Source organism: Sapajus apella, unplaced genomic scaffold (genome assembly GCF_009761245.1).
Source record: "Sapajus apella isolate SASKATOON/1434 unplaced genomic scaffold, GSC_monkey_1.0 scaffold98, whole genome shotgun sequence".
Taxonomy (NCBI): Eukaryota; Metazoa; Chordata; class Mammalia; order Primates; family Cebidae; genus Sapajus; species Sapajus apella.
Window position 1 is genome coordinate 7,526,480 of NW_022437038.1, and position 23,567 is coordinate 7,550,046.

Sequence of the window (23,567 nt, forward strand, 5' to 3'; positions counted from 1 at the left end):
GTATGAAAAACACTTAGAACAGAGCCTGACATGCAGTTAGTCCCATACAAATATTAGCTATTATAGTGACTACATGGAAATTATTCAGTAACTTATATATGGCCAAGCGACTAGAGTCTCTGTATGGTCACGGTTTATACAGAAGATAAAAATGTAAGGCAGTTATTCCCCAAAAAGGTAAGGATCAGCGACCCTAAATCCCACACACCAAGGATAAAGGGTAAAGGTTTGTAGCAATAACTAAATTGTTTCCTGATAATATTCAGTTCACTCTTCCCATACTCACCTCACTTGATCATTTGTGTGGCTATAGTGGGCACGGAATTCTTGGCAGTGTAACTGACAAGGATAGGTTTAATAGGGTATTTATGATAACCCCTTTCTGAGGCAGCCAGCATTGGGAGTTGACCTCACTCCTGTAGCAGGGAAGGATGTTATGCTGACAGTAAAAGGAATTTACTTGCCAACAGTTTCTCTCTTAATTTATATTACCCAAAGGCCCTAGATGCCACAGTTACTCTATAAGGAAGAATACTTCAATTTATCTCTTTATATCTAAACACCTTTTCCCAATATATTCTCCAATTAAACTAACAAGCCTGCCTATTCTCCCAGACTGTCAAGTACTTCCTATCTTGCTTTAATCTTGACTCAGTCTGGACCTGTGGATAATGTCCCTCTCAATAGCTCCTTCAATTTCCTGGACTCGTCATTTTAATTCACATCCCTTTGCCACTGTTCAGCCCTGGATCAATTATCTCTGCAGCTTCAAGGAGCTCCCAGCCCCTGCTGCTACTGTGCCTGCTATTGCAGCCACTGGAAAAATCCTGGTGACAGGGTGCTCAGAGGCTTCATTTCCACATTAATGAGCTCCAGGCTCAGCTAGGCTCTCCATTCTACTTTGCAAGCTCTTTACTTGTCCTAGTCATCTCCTTGCACTGTGGTGTATGGAAGAGCAGGGCACTTGAGGTTTCACAAATGAAAAGCCCTTTCCTTTTATGATGGCACAGTGATAATTTGCCAGGCCTGATTCAAAGGCTGTGCTACTCAATTAGATGCCCCTTCACACATGCATAATTTTGCATCCTTTCTTCTACCTTAGCTGTATGTGAAATAATATTTTTGAGATATTAACCCATATTCTTGTTGCTTTTTTGGGTATATCACTCTTCTGCCTTCCTGTTATTCAAGCAGATATTTGTGCTTCAGTGAAGGTTTGTAGTAAGATTTCCTGGTTTTTGTGTTTTTATAAAAACCTGAGCTATTATTCTAGGAGCCTCTGAAGCAAGCAGAAATAACAAGGAGAAGGATTTTCCCCAGATTAGAGAAAAACTCTCTCCAATCCCAGTGGTGATGGGAGAAAAGGAGAGGAAATGATGACAGCCAGGAGTCCAGAGAGGAAGTGAATGCAGATTGTGTCAAGGTGGATTAGGGCCTGGACAACCTTACAGAGTGTCTGTGCCTAAACCGACAGAGGAAATAGTTGAGAGAGGTTTTGGAGTTGAAGGGGCCACCAGACAAGAGTGAGGGACTTTCAGCAGCCATCTCCAAGGGCCAATGACCCAGACCTATGTGACTTATTACTCTAGGACTAAATGTCCACCCAACCCCAATATCTTTGCTCCCCTTTTGCACTGGAGCCTTTTTCTCTCTTAAATAACATTTCAAAATCAACAGCAATAGCCATACAAAGCAGTGGCTTTCCAAGCAAATTTCTAATGGACCTTGGTAGAGCTTGAAGGGAAAGCAGGTTGGTAGGAGCCTGGACATCAACCAGCACAGCTTTCTCCAAAGTACTTTCCCTTTTGTCTCTTTAATGTGAATATTATTGTAACATTCCCTTTAAATGGAAGATTCAGATTAAAATTTTGTATAGTTGTTCTGTGAGATATATCTATATGGGTATGATACTAATTTGTTTTGGTTGTTATTTTGTTTGTTTTGCTTGTACAATGCTGGGACCAGTTCTGAAAGCAATTCCCAATGTTTTCAAAGCAATGACAACAAAGGTGCATGACTTCTTTCAAAGGGAACAATTTTGAAGGTCAGTACTTGTTTGCATTTTAAGTTCTCATGTTTGCTAAAGAAGAAAGTCAGTCTGTTGGCTGCAGGGTCACATGTCACATTTTCACTGTCAATACAGTTCCAATACAACAGTATTAATACATCTGTTCCTTAAAATGCAAGGGCAGAACTGTGACTAAGTAATATTTCAGTTGGGCCAACTAGAATATTCTTTGCTGGTTGGATTTATTATTTCCACTGCAATAATCATTTCCATTTCACAATTAAATGACACTTCAACCTCTAACAGGACAGTAAATGGCTTTCTTATTCCAGGGTTCAAGGAAGAGTGCTTGAGAATGAATAATAGTTTTCTTCATCATCTTTCACTTACCTAATCCAATGCTAACATACTGGGTATTTCTTCCTTCCTGAGACTTTTCAGGACTTTACTCAGGGGAACTCTCTGGGCTCTGGGCTGTGGAAGGAGCCCCCTAGACAGAAGAATAACTGCGGGAGAAGAAACAGTTTCTATCCAGATAGTGGATCTGCAACCTTCCTGCTCATGTACACAATAGTCTGAGAGCATCTAGTTTTGGTTTGCTGTTAAGGGGTGGATTCAGCACATACAGCAGGTAGCTGCTGCATCTTGGATGATTTCAGAGACTTCTTTTACTTTATGAAACCCTTGGTACTGACTCTTCTGGTAAAGAGGACAGTCAGGAATCTTCTAGGAAGGAGGTAGAAGATTCCATTCAGAATGTTCTGCTGATCATTAGTGGGTGGAACAAATCAGAAGCGATCATAGGACACTTCTATGTAATCTAGGAGGGCAGTTTGTGTCCCTTAGTGCAAAATTCATGTTTTAATGAAGAGCTGTGTCATCTCTGGTCTCTGATGTTCTCTCTCTTTTCTTGACAAATTAGAGTCTCTAGACATCTATTTGTTGTGTAGGATTTTATTTTGTAAATGGTTTGGAAATTTATTTGATTTCCAGATTAAATGTATAACACTTCTTTTAGTCTTCTCTGGATGAAACTTGAAAGTTAATAAAAAGTATACGGGAATTGTTTCAGCTCAGTGATTTCAGTGACTCAGTTAACTATGAGATTCTAAACGGACTAAAGATTTTATATCTACCTATTCATCTATCTGTTGAGAGCAAGAGAGAGAGAGAGAGGGAGAGAGCAAGAGAGAGAGGTCTCACTCTGTCGCACAGATTGGAGTATAGTGGTGCCATCATGGCTCAATGTAGCCTTGACCTCCCGGGCTGAAGCCATCTTCTCACCTCAGCCTCCTGGGTAGCTGGGCCTACAGGAGTGTACCACTATGTTGGCTAATTTTTTAGTTGTTTGTAGAGACAGGGTTTTGCCATGTTGCCCAGCCTGGTCTTGAACTCCTGGGCTCAGGCAATCTGCCCCCTTAGACTCCCAAAGTGTTGAGATTAGAGACATGAGCCACCATGCCCAGCTGGACTAAATATTAATTAACACACTTAGACTGAATATTAAAAACTCATTGCAGTCTTTACATTTCTATCTTGGGTAGGAGTAACATAGAAGTTACAAGTAAATAAAAGATCAATTAGAAGTTGCGAGTAATATTTTCAATGTGATGCTGCTACTAATAAATATAAAATATTTCTTTTACAAACACACATCCTTATTTCAGAAGACAATTGTACTATATAGAGTATTTCGTAATTTTCCCCTTTCAATATAAAATAAATTAGTTTTAAATTTAATCAGCATTATAAAAATAAGCTGTGGCTCAAAACATATCTTCAGTCTTTGAAAAAGTATGCTATGACTCCAGTCAAGACTATAGAGTGGTGTTTGCTTTGGCAGCACATATACTAAAATTGGAATGATGCAGAGAAGATTAGCATGACCCCTGTGCAGGAATGACATGCAAATTTATGAAGCATTCCATATTTTATTTTTAAAAAAGAATATAGAGTGTACCATTCATTCACATTTCTATCGTTCTTCAAAGAGCCACAAAGTTAGGAGAACAAATGCCTTCAACATTTTAGTATTAAATATCCCTTTTAAGAAGAAACCCTTCCTCTGAGTAACCAAATCACTCAGAAAAAATTATCTCAACTTCTTTAAGTTATGTTAGTATGTTTTACTCACTTCCATCCTTTAATTACCTCAGTGGATAAAGACAGGAAGAAAGGAATAAATGAAGAAACTTTTTTCTTAATAAACACAATGATGTCATAAAAGGTCTTACCATTGTCCTTGTTCTAAAAGAAAACAGACATAAACTTCTAACCTCATAAAACAAATCATGCATGAACACTAAAGGTCATTCTTTCCATCACTGCTTATTTCTCATTATTCAAAATGGTAATTTTTTTCAGTTACACAATCACTGGAGTTGTTTAAGAAAAAGGGCTAAAATTTACCTATCAAAATGTGCATGAGATCATACAATCTTCCCCCGTCACTCATTTATTGTTACCCCATTTAGTAAATAAAGATATAGAATACCAGTTAAATTTGAATTTCAAGTGAAAATCAAATAATTTTTTAGCGTATGTCTCATGGAATATTTGGCACCCTGTAGTTTATCTGGCAATCCTATCAGCTACCAGATTTTCTTCCTTCTTTTATTGAAATTTCTTGCATTTCTATAACCACTCATCTAATTCCAGCATCCCACAGCTTCGTCCTTACATCAGGCCTTATTCATTTCATACTTGTCCCACAATAACTTTCAGATTGTTTTCCTGTCTCCAGTCTCTGTCCTCTGCATGTCCTTGCCAGAATAGTCTTTTATCATGCCACTTTCCAGATTAAAACTCTAACAGTTCATTAAAAAAACAGATAATTCCTGTTATATAAGCTATTCAAGAACATAAAGAAATTTATAAAGCTTCCAGATTCCCTTCTATAAAGTTAGCAATAACTACAGAAGAAGTTATAAATATGGTTTCCTGATAAATCTTCCAAAATTGGACACTTGGCTTTCTTAGAAATAACAATGCAAATATCTCAAATAAAAATATTAGCAGATAGTATCCAACATTACATTAAAAACAATTATTCTTGTTGGGTTTATTTAAGTGATATAAACGTGGTAATATTAAGAAATCTATTGTTATAATCAATAAAAAATAGTTACAGGAGGAAAACTTTTTGATAATTCTTATAAATACAGAAAAGGAATGTGCCAGTATTTATCACCTAATTCTGATGCTTTTTAAAGCCTTTATAAAATTGATAAATATATCTCAAGTCCAAAGCTAGATTCATTTATGGGGACATACTGTGGAAGCATTTTCAGCAAAATCAGGAACAAGGTAATAATAGTATTGCCACTCTGTTTTAAAGTAGTTCTGGAAGTAATAGCCAGATGCAATTAAATGTGAGAAAGAAATAAGAGGTGTAAGTATTGAAAAGAAGAGAGCAAATTTTATCTTTATTTGTAGATGATATGATTTAATATCTGTAAAGATCCAAGAAAAAGAACTAGAAAGCCACTAGACACAGCAAAGGAGTTCAGTAAGTGGCCAGCTCTAGGATTAATACATAAAAATCAATAGCTTTCCTGTGACTAAAAACCAACTAGAAGAGCAAGGAGGTTTTGCTTTACTACTGCATTTCCTAAGGAGCTCACTAAGTCTCTGTTGTCAAAATATATGAAAAGCAATCATTTTCTTGAGGGTTAAGAAACAATAATGTGTCTTGATGAACTGACATTCATCTGAAGCTCAATAAAAGTTATTTCCTTCCTTTTGGAAGCACTGGCTTCACCTTCCACTCTCCTAAATTGGAGTTCAAGTCTGAGCTAAGGCCCCAGTATGACCTGCAGTAGGCGTTTCTTGATGCCTGTGAATGAATGAACTGGTACGAGCATGGCTGGGGTTGGAACTTCTTGGATTTGGACCTCCTTAACAACTTACTGATAGCAGTCCCTGAAAGTGGAGTGGCTGTCTCCAAGCCCAGACCATGAACAGTGAAAGGATCAGCCCAGAATAGTGATCTCAATACTCTAGCTTCTGATTCTGGTTAGTAATCTTTAAATGTTTATCACCTTATTATTACTCCTCTTGTGACTTCCCTTCTTATATTGTTCCACCCCTCCAACACACAGACACACTGATCAAGTTATGGATGGCTGAAGGCGTAACAGCTAGTCTCCACTCTTCTTAGCCATATGTCCTGGAAGTTTCCAGTTAAAGAGAAACTGAGACTGTTTATACAGAGTTTTTTCTACTATATAAAAAGGTCCCTTAAGTGACTAATGTGGAATTGATTTCTTCTTCTTTATACGTAGTTGCACCTACTAAACTGCCTTGGTATCCTATTGCCTTGTCACTGGGTTGAGTAACTGAGGCTCTAAGAAAATGGGAACCAGAATAGATCTAAATACTCAAGTTCAAAGTTGTAGGTAAAAAGAAAGGCAAAAGCAAGTCCAGGAGCATATCAGCGAGGCTTTCTCTGAAGCAGGAGGGAAAGGTAGGGGAGCTGAAGATGGAGAAGCAAAACAAGTGCTACTGGATGGAGAGGAAGCTGTTAAGGACATGGCTGGATTCTGCTATCTGGAGCTGGGAACCAGGAATCCTCTTGAGGTTTGTGAAGATTTTTTGTCCTCATGGGATAGGACTAGCAGAGGCCATGGCACTCAGACAAAACCCAGTGCAATTGCCCCTCAGTATCTGTGGAGAATTGGTTTCAGGGCACCCTTCCTCTATTCTTCCATTCCCTCCCCTGTGGATACCAAAATCCATGGATGTTCAGGTCTCCAATATAAAATGGTGTACAAAAAGATAAATATCGCACATTCTCACTTATAAGTGGGAACTAAATAATGTTTACACACGGACATAGCATGTGATAATAGACAATGAAAACTCAGAAAGATGGGAAGTTGAGGGAGGTAGATGATGAGAAATTACTTAATGGGTACAATGTACGTTATTCTGCTGATGCATACACTAAAATCCAAGACTTCACCATTATGCAATATAGCTATGTAACAAAACTACATTCGTACTCCACAGATACATACAGATTTAAAAATTTAATAAAAAAGTAAAATGTGCAGCTTTTGCATATAACCTAGACTCATCCTCTTACATAGTTTAAATTTTCTCTAGATTATTTGTAATACCTAATATAATACAAATGCTATGTAAATAGTTGTTACACTGTATTGGTTTTTAATTTGTATTATTTTTATTATTGTATTTTTTTTTTTTTTTTGAGATGGAGTTTCACTCATGTTACCCAGGCTGGAGTGCAATGGCGCGATCTCAGCTCACCGCAACCTCCGCCTCCTGGGTTCAGGCAATTCTCCTGCCTCAGCCTCCTCAGTAGCTGGGATTACAGGCACGCACCACCATGCCCAGCTAATTTTTTGTATTTTTAGTAGAGATGGGGTTTCACCATGTTGACCAGGATGGTCTCGATCTCTTGACCTCGTGATCCACCCGCCTCGGCCTCCCAAAGTGCTGGGATTACAGGCTTGAGCCACCGCGCCCGGCTGTATTTTTTTTTTATTGCTTTTTTTTCCTGAATATATTTAATCCTCAGTTGGTTGAATCCATAGACACAGAACTGGTGGATATGGAGGGCTGACTGTATTATCTTTTTCTTGAATCTCTGTCCTTATCCTTTTCCTCCCCCGTTTGCTACCCTGAGTTCAGTCTTAATTTAGAGCCCTGGTGGGACTGGCTGCTAGCAGGGATCATGGTCCTATTTTCCTATGTGAAGTATGACTGTGTTTTCAAACACTTTCTGAAACTATGCAGAAATGTCCAGATTGTTCTTTATCTACAGACACACAGACAGTAAAAGACACTGCAGATTGCTGTTGGCTCCAATGTCATTCCTGACTCAGGGCCCTGGTGTTCCACTGTTTCCTACTGTGTGATTTTGCTCTTAGGGGATTCCATGACACCTGTTTTTGTTTACATTATTCTTCTGTCACAAATCAACATAGAGTCAGAAATTATAACAGTATGAAGGGATGGGAAAAAAGCATGGGAGACGCTGAGGCAGCTCATCCCTGAAGATATAACTAGACAGATAGGTAGAAAAAGATTGGTATCCTTTTCTACAAGGATACCAATTTAAAAGCTATCTACACAAAAAAGCACTTTCATAATACCCAAATCATGCGAACTCTCACAATACCTGGTTTTTACTTTGCATCATTGAAAGAGGCACAGAAAAGGGTAGGAAAGATAGTTGTAAATTACAGCCACCATGCATACTTCCCTCATCCCATGGCAGCAGCTGTGTGGCACAGAGAGAGAATCCATGCACCTGGGAGAGGGAGAACACAGGAATTGTGACACATTGTGTTGAACTCAGTGTTGCACTGTCACAGCAGAAAGCAAAACCACACTGAACTCAGCTGATGTCCACCTAGGAGAGAGCATTTAAACCAGCCCTAGCCAGAGGGGAATTGCCCTTCCCAGTGGTTGGAACTTGAGTTCTGGCAAGCCCTGTCACTGCAGGCTAAACTGTTTTGGGGCCCTAAGTGAAGTTGAAAGGCAGTCTATGCCACAATGACTGCTACTATCTAGGTAAGTCATAGTGCTGAACTGGGCTCAGAGCCAGAAGACTTGGGGGACATGTGACCTGCTGAGACATCAGCCAGGGCAACTAAGGGAGTACTTGTGCCACCCCTCCCCCAATCCCAGGCTGCACAGCTCATGACTCCAAAAAAGACCTCTTCATTCTACTTCAGGAGGGGAGAGGAAAGAGTAAAGAGGACTTTGTGTTGCATCTTGGATACCATCTCAGCCACAGCAGGATAGGGTACCAGGCAGAGTCATGAGGCTCTAGCTCCCAGATGACATTTTTAGACACAGCCTGGGCCAGAAGGGAACCTGCTGCCTTGAAGGGAAGGATCTTGTCCTGGCAGGACCCATTAACCACTGTTTGAAGAGCCCTCGGGCTCTGAATAACCAGCAACAATACCCAGATAGAACGCTATGGGCCTTATATGAGCCTCTGAGACTTCCTGGCTTCAGGTGAGACTCAGCACATTACCAGCTGTGGTGGCTTTGGGGAAAGACACGTTCTTTTTGAGAAAAGTGGAGGAAAAAGTAAAGGGGACTTTCCTTTGCACCTTAGGTCCAAGCTCGACCACAACGGGGGGCGGAGCACCCCCAAGGTGCTTGGGGTCCCCAGTTCCAGGCCTTGGCTCTTTGACACCATTTCTGGACTTGCCCCTGGCCAAAGGGGAGCCCACTTCTCTGAAGGGTGAGCCCCAGGCCAGGTGGCATTCACCACAAGCTGACTGAAGAGACTTTGGGCCTTAAGAAAACATTGACAGTTTTCTGACTGTAGCCACCACAGGCCTGTAGTGGAGGTGGTCATGGAGTGCAGCTCCTCTGCATGTGGAAAGGAGAGGGAAAAGAGAGAAAGACTGTGTCTCATGGTTCGAGTGCTAGCTCAGCTGCAGTACAATGGAATACCAGGTAGGTCTCTAAGATTTTTGACTTCAGTTCCTACTCCTGGATGGTATCTCTGGATCTGCCCAGGGCCTGGTAGAACTTGACACCCTGAAGGGAAAGTTACAATCCTGGCTGGCTCCACCACCTGCTATATAGCCTTAGGGCCTTAAGTGAACATAGGCAGTAGCCAGGTAATGGTTACAGTAGGCCTTGGGCAAGATCCAGTGCTGTGTTGGATTTAGGTGTTACCCAGCACAGTCCTAATGGTGGTGGCTGCAAAGGTGCTCATGTCACTTCACACCCAGCTCCAGGCAGCTCAGAGAGAGAGAAAGAAGAGAGAGAGAGAGAGAGAGAGAGAGAGAGAGAGAGAGAGCGAGAGATACCGTTTATTTGGGAGAATGTAAGGGAAGAGAACTAGAGTCTCTGCCTGGACATGGAGAGAATTCTTCTGGATCTTATCCAAAACTATGAAGGTGGCACCTCTAAGAGTCTGCATGAACCCCAGTGTTCCTAAGATTGGGGTGCCTCCTAAAGCAGATATGGCTCAGACCATACCATCCATGTCATTTTAAATTCCTGGAAAACCTTACCAAGAAGGATGGGTACAAACAAGCCCAGATTGGAAAGACTACAATAAATACCTAACTCTTCAATGCTGGAACATAAACATTTACAGGCATCAAGACCATCCACACAAACAAATGAACTAAATAAGGCACCACGGATCAATCCTGGAGAAACAGAGATATTTGACCTTTCAGACAGAGAATTCAAAATAGCTGTTTTGAGGAAATTCAATAAAAGTCAGGATAACAAAGAAGGAATTCAGAATTCTATCAGATCAACTTAACAAATGGATTGAAATACTTAAAAAACGTTAAGCAGAAATTCTTGGGTTGAAAACTGCAACTGACATACTGATATAGTTTGGATATTTGTCACTACCCAAATCTCATGCTGAATTGTAATCCCCTCTATTGGAGGTGGAATCTAGTGGGAGGTGTTTGGATCATGGGGATGGATCCCTCATGAATGGCTTGGGCCATCCCCTTGGTGATAAGTGAGCTCTCCCTCTGAGTTCACACAAGATCTGTTGGTTTAAAAGTGTGTGGCACCTCCTAGCCCATTCTCTCTCTTGCTCCTGCTTTCACCATGTGAAGCGCTTGCTCCCACTTCACCTTCTCCCATGATTGCAAACTTGCTTCCTGAGGCCTCCCCAGAAGCATATGTCAGCACCATGCTTCCTGTAAAGCCTGGTGAACCATGAGCCAATTAAACCTCTTTTCTTTATAAATTCCCCAGAATCAGATATTTCGTTATAGCAATGCAAGAATGACTTAATATGCATCCTGAATAATGCATCCGAGTATTTTAATGGCAGAATTGATCAAGCGTAAGAAAGAATTAGTAAGCCTGAAGACAAGCTATTTGAAAATAAGTAAAGGAGATGAAAGAAAAAAGAATAAAAACAATGAAGCATGACTACAGAATCTGGAGAATAGCCTCAAAAGGGCAAATCTAAGAGTTAGTGGCCTTAAAGAGGAAGTAGAGAAAGAGAAGTAGAAAGTTTATTCAAAAGGCTAATAATAAAGAATTTCCCAAACCTAGAGAAAGATATCAATATCCAAGTATAAGTAGGTTATAGATCACCAAGCGGGTCTAGCTCAAAGAAGACTACCTCATGGCATTTAGTAATCAAATACCCAAGGTCAAGAATAAAGAAAAGATCCTAAAAGCAGCAAGAGACAAGAAAAAACAGGCCTAGTACAGTGGCTTATGCCTGTAATTCCAGCACATTGGGAGGTCGAGGTGGGCAGATCATGTGAGGTAAAGAGTTTGAGACCAGCCTGGCCAATGTGGTCAAATCCCATCTCTACTAAAAATACAAAAATTAGCTGGGCATGGTGGCAGGCGCCTTTAATCCCAGCTATTTGGGAGGCTAAGGCAGAATTGCCTGAGCCTGAGAGGTGGAGGTTGCAGGGAGCTGAGCCGAGATTGCACCATTGCACTCCAGCCTGGGCAACAAGAGTGAGACTCCATCTCAGAAAAAAAAGAAAAGAAACAACATACAATGGAGCTCCAATACATCTGGCAGCAGACTTTTCAGTGGAAACTGAACAGGCCAGGAGAGAGTGGCATGGCATATTTAGTGCTGAAGGAAATACCCTAGAATAGCATATCCAGTGAAAATATCCTTCAAACACAAAGAAGAAATAAAGACTTTCTCAGACTAAAAAACAAAAAAAAGGGAAAGGATTTCATCAGTACCAGACTTGTCTTACAAGAAATACTAAAGAGAGTTCTTCAGTCTGAAAGAAAAGGGTGTTAATGAGCAATAAGAAATCATTTGAAGGTACAAACTTCACTGGTAATAGCAAGTACACGGGAAAACACAGAATACTATAATAATGGAGCATCTTCTTTGACCACAATGGAATAAAACTAGAAATTAATAAAAGGAAGAATTTTGGAAACTATACAAACACATGAAAATTAAACAATATTCTTCTGAATGACCAGTGAGTCAATGGAGAAACTAAGAAGGAAATTGAAAAAGCTTTTTGAAACAAATGATAATGACAACACAACATACCATAACCTCTGGGATAGAGCAAAAGCAGTACCAAGAGGGAATTTTATAGCTCTAAGTGCCTAAATCAAAAAAGAAAAAAACTTCAAATAAACAACCTAAAGATGCATCTTAAAGAACTAGAAAAGAAAGAGCAAACCAAACCTAAAATTAGTAGAAAAAAAGAAATAATAAACATCAGAGCAAAAATAAATGAATTTGAAATGAAGAAAACAACACAAAACATCTATGAAACAAAAATAAAGTTTTTGAAAAGTTAAAATTGACAAACTTCTAGCCAGATTGGCCAAGAAGAAAAGAGAAAATTCAGATAAATAAAGTCAGAAATGAAAAAGGAGACATTACAGCTCATACTGCAAAAATTCAAAAGATCATTAGTGCCTACTATGAGCAACAACATGCCAGTAAATTGGAAAATCTAGAAGAAATGGGCAAATTGCTAGACATACACAATCTACCAAGATTGAAAGAGAAAGAAATTCAAAACTTAAGCAGACCAATTTTAATAAGTAATGAGATCGAAGCCACAATAAAACAATCTCATGGTAAAGAAAGACCAGGACCCAATGCTTTCACAGCACATTTCTACCAAATATTTAAAAAAGAACTAATACCAATCCTATTCAAACTATTCCAAAAAACAGAAAAGGAGGGAATACCTTCAAACTCATTCTATGAGGCCAGTATTATGGTGATACCAAAAGCAGACAAGGATACATTAAAAAAAAAAAAAAAAAAAAAAAAGAAAACTTCAGGCCAATATCTCCGATGAATAGCAATGCCAAAAAATCCTCAACAAAATACTAGCAAACTAAATTTAGCAATGCATTAGAAATATCATTCGTCATAACCAAGTAGGATCTACCCTGCAGTTGCAAGGATGATTAAACATATGTGAATCAATCAATGTGATACATCATATCCACAGGATGAAGGATAAAAACCATTTGATCATTTCTATTGATGATGAAAAAGCATTTGGCAAATTTCAACATCCCTTCCTGAATGAAAAAACCCAAAAAACTGGGGCTAGAAGGAACGTACCTCAACATAATAAAAGCCATATACAGCAGACCCACAGCTAGTACCATATTGAATGGGAAAAAAATTGAAAGCCTTTGCTCTGAGATCTGTAACAAGACAAGGATGCCCATTTTCTCCACTGTTATTCAACATAGTACAGAAAGTCCTTGCTAGAGCATCAGACAAGAGAAAGAAATAAAGGGCATCCAAACTGGAAAATATATCAAATTATTCTTGTTTGCAGATGATATGGTCTTATATTTAGGAAAACCTAAAGGTGCCACCAAAAAATTGTTAGAACTGATAAACAAATTCAGTGAAATTGCAGGATACAAAATCAACATATTAAAATAAGTAGCATTTCTATATGCCAATAGCAAATAACCTGCAAAAGAAATAAAATTAATCCCATTTACAATAGCCACACATACAATTAAATACTTAGTAATTAACATAACTAAAGAAGTGAAAAGTCTCTACAAGAAAACCTATAAAACGCTGACGAAAGAAATTGAAGAAGACATAAAAAATGAAAGATATTCCATATTCATAGATTGGAAGAGTCAATATTGAAAAAAAATCCTAAATTTTATATAGAACCACAAAAGAACCCACATAGCCAAAGCTTTCCTAAGCAAAAAGAACAAAGCTGGAGGAATCACATTACCTGCCTTCAAACTATACTGCAGAGCTACAGTAACCAAAACAACATGGTACTGGCATTAAAAGATACACATAGACCAATGGAACAGAATAGAGAACCCAGAAACGAATCCACACACCTACATTGAACACATTTTTGGCAAAAAATGGCAAGAACATACACTGGGGGAAAATACAGTCTCTTCAATAAATAGTACTGGGAATACTGGATTCATATGCAGAAGAATGAAACTAGACCTCTGTCTCTTGCTATATAAAAAATCAAATCAAAATGGATTGAAGACTTAAATCTAGACCTCAAAATATGAAACTACTACAAGAAAGCAGCGAAACTCTCCAGGACATTAGTCTGAGCAAAAAAATATTGGGTAATACCCCATAAGCACTGCAACCAAAGCAAAAATGAACAAATGGGATCACATCAAGTTAAAAATCTTCTATACGACAAGGGAGCCAACCAACAAATTAATGAGACAACCCACAGAAGGGGAGAAAATATTTGCAAACTAACCATCTGACAAAGGATTAATAACCAGAATACATAAGGAACTCAAACAACTCTATAAGAAAAAATCTAGTAATCTGATCAAAAAATGGGAAAAATACTTAAATAGACATTTCTCAAAAGAAGACATACAAATGGCAAACAGGCATATAAAAAGGTGATGAACATCAGTGATCATCAGAAAAATGCAAATCAAAACTACAATGAGATAACATCATACTCCAGTTAAATGGCTAAATGGCTTAGATCCAAAAGACAGGCAATAACAAATGCTGGCAAGTATGTGGAGGAAAGGGAATCCTCATACACTGTTGGTTGGGATGTAAATTAGTATAACCAATAAGGAGAATAGTTTGGAAATCTAAAAAATATCTAAAAATAGAGCTCCCATATGATCCAGTAATCCCATTGTGGGGTATATATCCCAAAGAAAGGAAAGTAGTATATTGAAGAGATATCTGCACTCCTATGTTTCTTGCAGCACTCTTTACAATAGCTAACATTTTGGAAGCAAACTAAGTGTTCAACAACAGATGAATGGATAAAGAAAATGTGGTACATATACACTACGGAGTACTAAACCATAAAAATTAATGAGATTCTGTCATTTGCAACAATATGATTGGAACTAGAAATCATTATATTAAGCAAAATAAACCAGGCACAGAAAGACATGGCTGGGCTCAGTAACTAAACCAATCATTTTTAAAAAATCCAACTAAATGATGCTGGGCGTGGTGGCTCATGCTTGTAATCCCAACACTTTGGGAGGTCAAGGGGGGCAGATCACTTGAGGTCAGGAGTTTGAGACCAGCCTGGCCAAGAGGGTGAAACGTCGTATCTACTAAATAATAATAATAAAAAAAAAATTAGCCAGGCATGGGGGTGGGTACCTGTAATTTCAGCTACTTGGGAGGCTGAGACAGGAGAATCACCTGAACCCTGGAGGCAGAGGTTGCAGTGAGCTGAGACTGTTCCACTGTGCTCTAGCCTGGGCAACAAAGCAAGACTCTGTTTCAAAAAAAAAAAATCACATTTTCTCCCATTGTGTTCTCATTTATTTGTGGGCTCTAAAAATTAAAAGAATTGAACTCATGGACATAGAGAGTAGAAGGATGGTTACCAGAGGCTGGGAAAGGTAGTTGGGAACTGACAAGGAAGTGCTGATGCTTAATGGGTACAAAACACATAGTTAGAAAGAATGAATAAGATCTATTTGATAGCATAACAGGGTGACTATACTCGATAATAACTTATTTTTACATTTTAAAATAACTGACAGAGTATAATAGGATTGTTTGTAACTCAAAGGATAAATGCTTGAGGGAGTGGATACCCCATTCTCCATGACGTTCTTATTCCACATTGCATCCCTGTATCAAAACATCTCATGTACCCTGTAAATATATATACCTACTATGAACTCACAAAAATTAAAACTAAAATTATATAAAAATAAAAGTTAGGCAATAGCAAATACTGGTGAGAATGTGGAGAAAAGAAGACCTTTGTATGTTGTTGGTGGGAATGTAAATTAGTACAACCACTCTGGAGAACTGTTTGAAGATTCTTCAACAAACTAAAATAAGGGGGCAGATCCAAGATGGCCGAATAGGAACAGCTCTGGAGTGCAGGTCCCAGTGAGAACAACACAGAGGGTGAGTGATCACTGGATTTCCAAATGAGTTACTGCTGCCCACCGACCAGGAGATTCTTGGGCTGAAAAGCGCCATGAGTTTCCACATAGCTGTTTCTGCCAGCACAGCAGGTCTCCACACAAAAACTCACACAAATCTGGGTGTCTATTTCAACTGGCACTTGGTACACCTAGGAGACAGAGCTGCCCATTCAACTGGAAAAAAAGGGGGCTGAAACAGGGAAACAGGTGATCTGGCTCAGCAGGTCCCAACTCCATGAAGACCAGCAATCTGAAACACTCTGTATTGAGAGTTTCACAGCAAGTGCAGCTGGACCTGGGATGGTCCAGCTCTGTGGGGGGAAGGGTGTCTGCCATTACTGAGGCAGTCCACCACTACCAAGGCAGTCTGCCATTACTGAGGCAGTCCGCCAATACAGAGGCAGTCTGCCATTACTGAGGCAGACTGTCATTACAGAGAGAGTTCTAACTATACCTCTATAAACAAAACTGTAAGGAAGTTCACACAGCAGCTGGGCAGAGCCCACAGCAGCTCAGCAATGCCTCTGCTGAAAGACTGTGACTAGGCAACCTCCTAGCTGGGCAGGGCATCTCTGAAAAAAAGGCAAAAGCACTTCAGGAACTTATAAATAAAGCCCCACCTTCAGAGGGCAGAGCACCTGGGAAAAAAAGTTGTTATGAGTTCTGCTGCAGCAGACTTAAATGTACCTGTCCAGCAGCTCTGAACAGAACAGTGGAGCTCACAGCTCAGCACTTGAGCTCCTATATGGGTCAGACAGTCTCTTCAAGCAGCTCCCTGACCCCTGTATATCCAAAGAGACACCTCATAATGGAGAGCTCAGGCTGACATCTGGAGGATATCCTTCTGGAACTAAGATAACAGAAGAAGAAACTGGCAGAAACCCTTACAGTTCTGCAGCTGCTGCAGGTGATCCCCAGGCAAGGAGGGTCTGGAGTGGACCTCCAGCAGTCCTACAGCAGAGGGACCTGACTGTTAGAAGGAAAACTAAAAAACAGAGAGAAAAAACTTCATCATCACCAAAAAGGACATCCGCTCAGAGAACTCATCCGAAAGTCACCAACTACAAAGACTGCAGGTAGATAAATCCACAAAGATGGGAAGAAACAAGCACAAAAAGGATGAAAACACTCAAAACCAGAATGCCTCTCTTCCTCCAAGGGATCACAACTCCTCACCAGCAAGGGAACAAAGCTGGATGGAGAATGAGTCTGATGAATTGACAGAAACAGGCTTCAGAAGGTGGATACTAACAAATTTCTCTGAGCTAAAAGAACATGTTCTATCCCAATGCAAAGAAACTAAGAACCTTGAAAAAAGGTTTGACGAAATGCTAACAAGAATAAACAGCTTACAGAAGAATATAAATAACTCATGGAGTTGAAAGACACAACAGGAGAACTTTGCAAAGCATATACAAGTTTTAATAGCTGAATTGACCAAGCATAAGAAAGCATATCAGAGATTGAAGATCAACTCAATGAAATAAGATGAGAAGGCAAGATTAGAGAAAAAAGAGTGAAAAGAAATGAACAAAGCCTCCAGGAAATATGGGATTATGTGAAAAGACCTAATCTATATTTGATAGTGTACCTGAATGTGACAGAGAGAATGAACCCAAGGTGGAAAACACTCTTCAGGATATTATCCAGGAGAACTTTCCCAACCTAGCAAGGCAGGCCAATATTCAAGTCCAGGAAGTACAGAGAACACCACAAAGATATTCCTCAAGAAGAGCAACCCCAATGCACATAAGCGTCAGATTCACCAGAGTTGAAATGAAGGAAAAAATGCTAAGGGCAGCCAGAGAGAAAGGTCGGATTACCCACAAAGGGAAGCCCACCAGTCTCACAGTGGATCTCTCGGCAGAAACCCTACAACCCAGCAGAGAGCGGGGGCCAATATTCAACATTCTTAAAGAAAAATATTTTCAAGCTAGAATTTCATATCCAGCCAAATTAAGCTTCATAAGCAAAGGAGAAATAAAATCCTTTATGAACAAGCAATTGCTGAGACATTTTGTCACCACCAGGCCTGGCTTACAAGAGCTCCTGAAAGAAGCACTAAACATAGAAAGGAACAACGAGTACCAGCCACTCCAAAAACATACCAAATGGTAACGAGCATTGACACAATGAAGAAACTGCATCAACTAACGGGCAAAACAACCAGATAGCATCAAAATGGCAGGATCAAATTCACACATAACAGTACTAACCTTAAATGTAAATGGGCTAAATGCCCTAATCAAAAGATACAGACTGGCCAATTGGATAAAAAGTCAAATCCCATTGGTGTGCTGTATCCAGAAAACCCATCTCACATGCAAAGACACACATAGGCTCAAAATAAAGGGATGAAGGAAGATTTACCAAGCAAATAGAGAGAGAGAAAAAAAAAAGGAGGAGTTGCTATCATAGTCTCTGATAAAATAAACTTTAAACCAACAAAGATCAAGAGAAACAAAGAAGGGCATTACATAATGGTAAAAGGATCAATGCAACAAGAAGAGCTAATGATCCTAAATATATATGCACCCAATACAGGAGCACCCAGTTTCATAAAGCAAGTTCTCAATGACCTACAAAGAAACTTAGACTCCCACACAATAATAGTGGGAGACTTTAACACTCCACTGTCAATATTAGACAGATCAATGAGACAGAAAATTAACAAGGATATCCAGGACTTGAACTCAGATCTGGACCAAGCGGACCTAATAGACATCTACAGAACTCTCCACCCCAAATCCACAGAATATACATTCGTCTCAGCACCTACACTAAAATTGGCCACATAATTGGAAATAAATCACTCCTCGGAAAATGCAAAAGAAAGGAAATCATAACAAACAGTCTTGCAGACCACAACACAATCAAATTAGAACTCAGAATTAAGAAACTAACTCAGAACCACACAACTTCATGGAAACTGAACAACTGGCTCTTGAGTGTTGACTGGATAAACAATGAAATGAAGGCAGAAATAAAGATGTTCTTCGAAAGCAACGAGAACTAAGATAAAAGGTACCAGAATCTCTGGGACACATTTAAGGCAGTGTCTAGAGGAAAATTTATAGCAATAAATGCCCATATGAGAAGCAAGGAAAGATCTAAAATCAACATCTTATCATCAAAATTGAAAGAGCTAGAGGAGCAAGATCAAAAAAACTCAAAACCTAGCAGAAGACAAGAAATAACTAAGATTAGAGCAGAACTGAAAGAGATAAAGACACAAAAAAACCTTCAAAAATCAATAAATCCAGGAGCTGGTTTTTTGAAGAGATCAACAAAATAGATGGCTAGCCAGATTAATAAAAAAGAAAAGAGAGAAGAATCAAATAGGTGCAAGAAAAAACGATAAAGGGGATATTATCACTGATTCCACAGAAATACAAACTACCATCAGAGATTGCTACAAACAACTCTGTGCACATAAACCAGTAAATCTTGAAGAAATGGATAGATTCCTGGACACTTGCACCCTCCAAAGCCTAAACCAGGAAGAAGTCGAAACACTGAATAGACCAATAACAAGGGCTGAAGATGAGGAAGCAGTTAATAGCCTACCAACAAAAAAAATCCCAGGTCCACATGGGTTCACAGCTGAATTCTACCAGGTATACAAAGAGGAGCTGGTACTATTCCTTCTAAACCTATTCCAAACAATCCAAAAAGAGGAAATCCTTCCCAAATCATTTTATGAGACCAACATCATCCTGACACCAAAACTTGGCAGAGACTCAATAAAAAAAGAAAACTTCAGGCCAAACTCCATGATGAACATAGATGCAAAAATCTTCAATAAAATACTGGCAAACGGATTGTAACAGCACATCAAAAAGCTTATCCATCATGATCAAGTAGGCTTCATCCTGGGGGACGCAAGGCTCGTTCAACATATGCAAGCCTATAAACGTAACCCACCACAGAAACAGAACCAAAGATAAAAACCACATGATTATCTCAATAGATGCAGAGAAGTCCTTCAACAAAATTCAACTGCCTTTTATGCTAAAAACTCTCAATAATCTAGGTATCAATGGAACATATCTCAAAATAATAAAAGCTATTTATGACAAACCAACAGCCAATATCATACTGAATGGGCAAAAAATGGAAGCATTCCCTTTGAAATCTGGCACTAGACAAAGATGCCCTCTCTCACCACTCCTATTCAACATAGTATTGGAAGTTCTAGCCAGAGCAATCAGGCAAGAAAAAGAAATTAAGGGTATTCAATTAGGAAAGCAGGAAGTCAAATTGTCTCTATTTGCAGACGACATGATTGTATATTTAGAAGACCCCATTGTCTCAGCCGAAAAGCTCCTTAAACTGATAAGCAACTTCAGCAAAGTCTCAGGATACAAAATCAATGTGTAGAAATCACAGCATTCCTATACACCAATAACAGGCTTAAAGAGAGCCAAATCAAGTATGAATTGCCATTCACAATTGCTACAAATAGAATTAAATACCTAGGAATACAACTAACAAAGGATGTAAAGGACCTCTTCAAGGAGAACTACAAACCACTGCTCAAGGAAATAAGAGAGGACACAAACAGATGGAAAAACATTCCATGCTCATGGTTAGGAAGAATCAATACTGTGAAAATGGCCATATTGCCCAAAGTAATTTACAGATTCAATGTTGTCCCCACCAAACTACCTATGACCATCTTCACAGAGCTGGAAAAAACCAACTTAAACTTCATATTGAACCCAAGGGAGCCTGCATAGCCAAGACAACCCTAAGCCAAAACAACAAAGCTGGAGACATCACACTACCTGTCTTCAAACTGTACTACAAGCCTACAGAAATCAAAATAGCATGGCACTGGTACAAAAACAGAAATATAGACTAATGGAACAGAACAGAGGCCTCAGAGGCAACGCCACAGATCTACAACCATCTGAGCTTTGACAAACCTGACAAAAATATGCGATGGGGAAAGGATTCCCTGTTTAATAAATGGTGTTGGGCCAACTGGCTAGCCATGGGCAGAAAGCAGAAACTGGATCCCTTCCTGACACCTTGTACTAAAATTAACTCCAGATGGATTAAAGACTTAAACATAAGACCAACACCATAAAAACCGTAGAAGAAAACCTAGGCAAAACCATTCAAGACATAGGCATAGGCAAGGACTTTATGACTAAAACACCAAAAGGATTGGCAACAAAAGCCAAAATAAACAAATGGGATCTGATTAAACTCCAGAGCTTCTGTACAGCAAAAGAGACAATCATTAGAGTGAACCAGCAACCAACAGAATGGGAAAAATTTTTTGCTATCAACCCATCTGACAAAGGGCTAATATCCAGAATCTACAAAGAACTAAAGCAGATTTACAAGAAAAAACAAACAAACCCATTCAAAAGTGACATAGGATATGAACAGACACTTTTCAAAAGAAGACATTTATGAGTCCAACAAACATATGAAAAAATGCTCATCCTCACTGCTCATTAGAGAAATGCAAATCAAAACCACATTGAGATACCATCTCATGCTGGTTAGAATGGCGCTCATGAAAAAATCTGGAGACAACAGATGCTGGAGAGCATGTGGAGAAACAGGAACACTTTTACACTGTTGGCAGGAATGCAAATTAGTTCAAACATTGTGGAAGACAGTGTGGCGATTCCTCAAGGATCTAGAAATAGAGATACCATTTGACCCAGCAATCCCATTACTGGGTATATACCCAACAGATTATAAATTGTTCTGTTATAAAGACACATGCACACGTATGTTCATTGCAGCACTGCTTACAATAGCAAATGCCTGGAACCTGGAACCAACCCAAATGCCCATCGATGATAGACTGGACAAGGATAATGTGGCATATATACACCATGGAATACTATGAAGCCATAAAAAATGATGAGTTTGTGTCCTTTGTAGGGACATGGATGAATCTGGAAACCATCATTCCCAGCAAACTGACACAAGAACAGAAAATCAAACACCACATGTTCTCACTAATATGTGGGTGTTGAACAATGAGAACCCATGGACACAGGGAGGGGACCATCACACATTGGGGTCTGTTGGGGGAGAATAGGGGAGGGACAGCACAGGGTAGGGAAGTTGGGGAGAAATAACAGGGGGAGAAATACCAGATATAGGTGACGAGAGAATGGAGGCAGCAAACCACATTGCCATATATGTACCTATGCAACAATCCTGCACGTTCTGCACATGTACCCCAGAACCTAAAGTACAATAAAATATATATTTAAGAAAATTAAAATAAAGCTATTATATGGTGCAGCAATTTCACTCCTAGGTATATACCCAAAAGAAAGAAAATCAGTATATCAAGAGATATCTGCACTCCTGGTTGTTGCAGCACTGTTTAGAATAGCTAAGATTTGGAGGCAGCCTCAACAAATGAATGGATGCAAAAAATGTGGTACATGTAAACAATGGAATACTATTCAGCCATAAGAAAGAATGACATCAGGAGAGAGATCCAAGATGGCCGATTAGCAGCAGCTCAGGATTTCAGCTCCCAGTGAAGGCGCAGGAAGTGAGTGGACGCCACACTTCCAGATGAATTTTTGTTGCCCATGGACCAGGAGATTCCTGGTGGAGGAATCCCATGGGTTGCCAGTGTGACTCTTTTGGCCAGCGTGGCTGTTTTGTTGACGCTCCGGCATGGCACTTCTCAGTGCGGAGTATGTGGGACTGGGTGCCCTTTTAGTTGGCGTTTGGATCTCTGGGAAGGCAGAGTCACCCATTCAGCTGATTGAAAAGAGGACTGAAATAGGGAGCCAGGTCAGGAGATTCCTGGGCAAGAAAGTGCTACAAATCTCAGTGCCACTGTTTCAGCCAGTGTGGTCTCCGTACAGGAAATTGTATAGATCTTGGTGTCTTTTCGGTGTGTGACTGGGGCACCTGGGAGAGAATCAACTGTTCAATTAGGAAAAGAAAAAAAGGGGGGCTCTGAGGCGGGGAGCCAGGTGATTGGGCTCGGCTGGCCCCACCCCCACAAAAAAACAGCAATTGGAAACCCTGATGGTTGAGAGTTTCACAGCAAGCACGGCTGAACCCAGGAAGGTCCAGCTGTGTGGGAGAGGGGCGTCTGCAGAAGGAAAACAAAGAAACAGAAATAACATCATCACCAACAAGCTGGATGTCCACTCAGAGACCCAATCTGAAAGTCAGCAATTACAAAGACGACAGGTGGATAAATCCACGAAGATGGAAGAAACCAGCACAAAAAGGCTGAAAACACCCAAAATCAGAATGCCTCTCCTCCTTCAGGAGATCGCAGCTCCTCATCAGCAAGGGAACAAGGCCTGATGGAGAATGAGTGTGATGAACTGACAGAATCAGGCTTCAGAAGGTGGATAATAAGAAACTTCTGTGAGCTAAAAGAACATGTTCTAACCCAATGCAAAGAAACTAAGAACCTTGAAAAAATGTCTGATGAAATGCTAACGAGAATAGACAATTTAGAGAGGAATATAAGTGAATTAATGGAGCTGAAAAACACAATATGAGAACTTCGTGAAGTATGCACAAGTTTTAACAGTTGAATTGACCAAGCAGAAGAAAGGATATCAGAGGTCTAAGACCAACTCAATGAAATAAAACGAGAAGACAAGATTAGAGAAAAAAGGGTAAAAAGGAATGAGAAAAGTCTCCAAGAAATATGAAACTATGTGAAAAGACC

General features: G+C 39.6%; 1 non-coding gene across 1 annotated transcript; it reads left to right on the forward strand.

Moving 5' to 3' along the window:
- The first annotated feature begins 3,835 nt into the window (after positions 1–3,835).
- LOC116536170 lies at positions 3,836–3,942 on the forward strand. Its single transcript, XR_004262509.1, has one exon. It is a non-coding gene; the product is annotated as a U6 spliceosomal RNA (small nuclear RNA).
- Positions 3,943–23,567: the final 19,625 nt, after the last annotated feature.